We start from the raw sequence: 6,000 nt of genomic DNA on the forward strand, positions 1-6,000 counted from the left end.
GCTTTCTGAAAGAGAAAAAAAATCACTGTTAACTACATGCAATTTTCTCAAAGCCTGAGTAAAACTGCTCCTTCATAAATTATTCATAGCACCTGCTTTAGTTGCTTGCAAACAGAAGGGGGGGGGGGGAGAAAGAGCAAACAATTTTTCAGATGCCAAAACCACTTTCACAGTATTGCAAATCTCGAATACTACCCTGTGGGCCCCCATAAATGTGATGACATTTTCTGGGTCCTTTTGAATTTGTATGAAATGCTTATATAGACCAGATATACACCAATGTGCTCAGGTATCCTGCAAACAATAATTTGTACTTTTGGTAAGAATTAAAATGACCATGGTAATTAGGTACTGTGATTAAAAATGTCCATTGCATTTGTACACAGGTGCATTATGGGGAAAAAAGTTGAGAGAAAGGAGTAAAAGTACAGCACCCATTTTCACTCCAAACTTGTAAATAAATAACACATTTGATTCTTGCTGATATAAGCTTCATTTTGGCAGTTTGGCTCAATGGCTGAAGGCCTCACACGAAGGATGATGAATGAGCAAAACAAACTTATGCAACACCCTTCATACATTTTCATGGACCTCAAGGCAAGTTACAGTGAAGGGGATGTGACACACCTCCTGCAATGTGTGGTGTACTGCCCCGTACTGATTATAGCACCACGACACTCACAACACAACAGCACAAGGTGGAGAGGGAGGGATTTCTGAAACCCTGGGGGATGATTAGATGGCCAGAATTAGACACCCAGATTAGGAATCCGGCCAAGGCGTTGGGGAGTCCCAACTCCACTTTCACTATAAGTGCCCCTGGGATCCATAATGACCATAAGAAATCAGGAAATTGCATAGCGGTAAAACTGAATTCAGGGATGGGGAAAAATGTACAATTACGAAACAAAAAAAAAGGTCTACAACACCTTAAACCAGAGTAACGTGTTAGCAGGCTTGTCAAAGCTCTTAAGTCTCTGTTTTTTTTCTGTAGCCCCTAAATAGGTACTTCAGCAGCGATTCATAAATTGACATTTCATTCATGTTGTTGAGATTTTACTTTGCAGCCCACCGTTTCAGTGTGGCGCTGGTAATTGTGTCACCCTGTGACACACTGATGCTTTTGTTCAAACGTGATCTGGCATTTTCTGTACGTGCTGCTCATGCAGTCCTATCACATGCACTAACTAATGTACCTTTGCTTTGTCATCCACTGTGAATTAAATCATCTACCGGCTGAACAAATGCAGCTACCACAACACAAAGAATGCCAATAAGCTCCATTCACACGTGACATCATAGTTTCCCCAGTTTTGGCAGTGCAGAGTGAGGCGGAGCTAGACTGACTCAACTAGGGGGTGACTAGTTCAAATCAGTAAGCCAGTGATAACACACCAGCCACTGTAGTACTCCTTTCATCAGAGGAGCTTCATTTTTACCAACTGAAAGGTCCTCTGTGGCAGGGGAAGAGGGTGTCAGCACACCTGGTGTTTACCTAACGTTTGGGAGCAATTAAAATCCTGCATTGGTTTCCTGTATCCTGCAATGGGCAGCAGGCTGCCGGGGGGGGGGGGGGGGGGGGGGGGGCTGTTCCTTACAGTGTATACACACATACAGGAGGCAACAGACAGGTCCTAGGGCTCAAAATTACACTTCCAACTCAAGGTTTTTTTTTTGGCTTTTTTATATACAGGATCAAAAGAATTGATTCCATTGCAAATTGCTTTTGCTTAGGTGCTGCCCGAGTAAGCCTATTCCCAAACTGTCAAACTTCAGGTTAAAAAATGTAAAATACTAGAGTGGCTTAATCTCCACATGTACACATGCACATGTACCTACTAACAAAACATGCAGTACTTCTGAAACTGCTATAATACACTTGCAGTGAGTGAGAGTGTGTGTGTGTGTGTGTGTGTGTGTGTGTGTGTGTGTGTGTGTGTGTGTGTGTGTGTGTGTGTGCATTTACTGTTACTGTTAGTAACGTAGTGCCTCCAGTTCCAATCTGTACCGCCATCATAAAACTATAAAAAACAAGCGTGCATGAGAACTTTCAGTATCTTCCTGATTTCACACTCAAGATCATTTCTTCCTGTGACACAACGGTGTTTCTTCATTTTCTGATGTGTGAATAATCTCCACCCTCACACAGGTCAGATTCTCATCTTCCTCACGTTTATCTTCCGCGAACTCGAAATCGGCACGGGCCGCTCAAACGGAACGACACAGAACGTCACGAGGCGCGGAGAGGGAAGGTGTCCGCGCGACCCGTTTCCCACTCGTGAAATTGCCACCTGAAAATAAGTAACTGATATCCTAAGTGGGTGAAATGTCAATGCGAATTCGAAAAAGTCCTGGCCGTGGATGCTGGAAAGCCAAGATGTCTCATCCATTTTTACCGGTGACAGAACAACATTCAATCAACTATTAAAATTCAGTCAGAAGTAAAGGTCAAAATTAGTCCAAGGGAAAAAATAAGGCTCCTCCACGTCTGGGAGGCGTGGGTGTTTAGAACAGGAAATTGTTTGGTGTCTAGAAGATTAACTTCACCAACTACGAGTTTTGTTATGATTTTTTTTTATGTTTTCAAAATCTACTGAACACATCACTTTTTTATTTGTTTGGCCAGTGTCATTACCTGTCAACGCTGCACGTCACCATTGCAGGATCTCTGACAGGGTCGTTCACTTCACATCACGTGACTAAAATATTTTCTCAGAGGCATTGTTACACAAACTACAAAGTGTACCAAAGAAAAAAATGTTTAAACTTGACATTTATACAGAACGCACAGCCGGTATAATTCTGTTCCAAAACAAAGGCCATTTATTTATTTTAGTATTGCTTTTTTTAGTCGGCTCATACGCCAGAAGAATCTTCATACAAGATCCATTCTCAAAGCGTCCAAAACCGCAAAAAGCAGACTTCAAGAGCACAAAGACGTTTCTTTTAGTTCATCTCTTTTTTACAAAAACAGGCTTTGCTGCATCTTCTGTTCTCATCCTCTACATCAAACCACATCTATGTCTTGCAAACCTGTGAGTGCGGAGCAAAATATCGTGCCATAAAATGCACATCAGTGCTTTCCTGCTGATGTGTATATCTCCATGATATAACACTCGCAGCCTCACAATATCCCTTGTACTGCAATTAACGACTTTACGCAGCACTAAACACACCATTTCTTTGATATGCCGTTTTATCTTCGTTTTGTATTGTACTGCGAACCAATACCACTGAAAACAACTCACTGTAACATTTTCACATACTTAGAGTAAGTACCTCAAGGTCAACTCTATGTCTGGTTAATTTGCCCCAGAGGGCTGGCACATAGTCAATTCTAAAATAGGCTTGATTCTAATTGAAAATGCAAGTTGCTGATAAAACCATACTAAATAAAATCACCTCTTAAAAAGGAGCAACATTTCAGATAAGCAACAACAGTTTAAGACTCTTGATTTGAAATTCAACAAAACAGTCATTTCAAATATTTATTTGGGCTACGATCGAAATAACTGTAAAAGTAAAACAAATTAATTGTAATTTCTTATTTTCATCAAATATCTGCCGACAGGTGGCGCTAATTTAATAAGAGAAATTACCTAAAAAAAACCTTTCAGTGCATAAATTCTCCGAAAACAAGCCGGAGATTTTCGAAAACGACTCAGATTTTGGAAAAAAAAAAAAACTACTGCCATCGTAAACAGAAATGGGAACATGTATCATGTAGACATGTGTGACGATTTAAACAGGATCACAGACAAATGCCCACGAAAGAAAAAAAAACGGGAAAAAGCTACTAAATATGGCTGCGCTAGCTTTTTGTGTTTTGAGATTGTTCCTTGCCCTTCACGTTCTTTCCGTAACAGTTTCAAACAGCACCGAATTCACAAACTGGACAAAGACTAGAAATTGCATTACCTGAATTAGATAATTAGCCGGCAGGCTGCAAGCAGATTCAAAAGTTCATCTTAAAATGACTTTTAAAATCAACAGATACTTTCCTAGCACGCTGGCTAGCAGGACTGGTTGGCTACATTTGCCTCTGAGCTTTGCTTGCTGTTGTGGCCGGGAAATGCGAGGAGATAGCGAGTACAAACTCACTAGCTGCGGCTAGCGTTTAGCCATCCGCTGCCTGAATTTTCCAATTCTGAGATTTCCAAATCAGAAAAAAAGTACAGTAAGAGCTAAACGTTTCAGTTACCTCCCAGACTGATGCGGCTCATGCGGGTAGCCAATGTTGCTGGATCTCAAGAACCTCCTAAATTTCGGATGGTAGCACTGGTGGCGCGATTAAAGAATGAAGTAGAAATTAATCCTTCTTCCTCGGTCAAAGCAAAAAAGAATATAAATCGCCGCGGTTATGTCTTAGTGTTCTTCCGGAATCTCTCCGGGGCGTGCTAACTCCAGCGGCTGGCAGGCAGATCGCTGCGGTCCGTCCTGCGCTCTCTAGTCCGCCATCACGCAAGGATAGAATCGAGCTTCGCAGCGCCTCGCCGGAGCTAACATTACATCAAGTAGCTAGCACAGACCCGACAAAAACAGACGAACGACAGTAAAGTTTCACAGGAAATTTAAATTTTACATTTGAAGTTACAAACTTGGGAAGCAGACTGCAGGATTATACAGTAGTGCTTTTGCATAGCTGTTGCGAGGCAATAAGGTGCTCTAAGACTGATATTTGTACGCAAACGAGACAGTAAAGTTGGCTTGTTTGTTAGGGAGACCGGTGTAAAGCATGAACCATCTAACCTGCAGGATATGCAGCTAGATATTCAGAAAGATCACCTGCAGTTTGTTTCATCACGTTTAAAATTCGTCATAAATCACAAAGAAACTATTTTCAGTAGTTTTCACTATACATTCATCAACACAGACGATGTTTTAAATTATTTTTAAAGTTTTAAGATATAAAGAGATGAACTTTATTTCTTCTCAGACTGACACGGTTTTGAGTTACTGCAATTTAAAATGTCTGCAATAGTCTAACCGCACATGTATCCGTTGTGTATGTAAACACACACACACACACCGCCCAAACCTTTTTTCTCTGCAGTCACACACAACCACAAAACTGATTTTATGTGTATAGTCTACGTTATACTTTAACATTTTAGTTTTAATATTAAATATTTGAAATCCTCTCAGCTTATGGTTGTCCTTAAATCAGTATCAAAATACAGGTTAATTGTTCTTCACCTTTATGTCCGTAATTAATTCATTATAAAATGCAGTAAACTATATATTTTGCTTTTGAGTGCACCGTATGAGAGGAACAGAAACAGGCACCGCTAGGCTATTCTTGTGCTTCACAACCCTGGGGAAGTACTGGTTGGCCAGCAAATTTCAGAAGGCAAATTTCAACCCCCTCACGTCAAAAAATTTAAATTGGAAAAAAAAGAAAGGAAAAAAAACCTTAGCTTGGTGAAATTCTGAAAAACACCCTAGGCCAGTCATTTTCAAATGGCTGTGTGAACGGGATTCTGCTCACGTTTCTTCTAAAAATATAATCTTGAAAGGAAAACGAGCCAAGCTCCTCTATTCAATTGGCTGATTCAAGTGAATTTTATATTCTGCACAATACACATCCTTTCAGCAGTGCAAAACTGCTGCCGTTTTCAAAGTAATTTGATTTTCACTCCGTCATTTATATATTGCGCTGTAAAAAATGTAACAAAAAATAATAGCTAAAATAATGTCAACATTACGGTGACAATGTCTGGCCGCATAAATATTTACCCTTCTTGTTGAGCGTCAGCTTCTGTCTGATAATGACGATCGGCATTCCCTGTAGTAGCCTACATTATTAGTGTTAATTATAATTAGCTTGCTGGGAGCCTTTTATGAATATGGGACACCGGGTACCACAATGTGACCCGTGTCATTTCTTGGCCTCTTTGAGGAAAAGTCCACAGACGCACTTCGCATATGTAAGTATAGTATCTGAAATTCGTGTTCCACCAGATTTAATTTTCACTTTAGACGGACTTTCTGCCTTACCAT

At 40.4% G+C, this 6,000-nt stretch overlaps 1 protein-coding gene across 4 annotated transcripts in view; it reads right to left on the bottom strand.

Annotated features, from left to right (window-relative positions):
* Positions 1–4,513, bottom strand: part of LOC118777710 (zinc finger protein 618-like) — a 29,437-nt gene extending 24,924 nt beyond the window's left edge. For all 4 annotated transcript variants that reach the window (XM_036528825.1, XM_036528823.1, XM_036528824.1 and 1 more), the window contains exon 1: positions 4,202–4,513. The gene's annotated coding sequence lies outside the window, so the exon portion shown is untranslated. The remainder of the gene's footprint in view (positions 1–4,201) is intronic.
* Between the last annotated feature and the right edge of the window lie 1,487 nt (positions 4,514–6,000).

This window comes from Megalops cyprinoides, chromosome 5, assembly GCF_013368585.1.
Source record: "Megalops cyprinoides isolate fMegCyp1 chromosome 5, fMegCyp1.pri, whole genome shotgun sequence".
NCBI classification, from domain to species: domain Eukaryota; kingdom Metazoa; phylum Chordata; class Actinopteri; order Elopiformes; family Megalopidae; genus Megalops; species Megalops cyprinoides.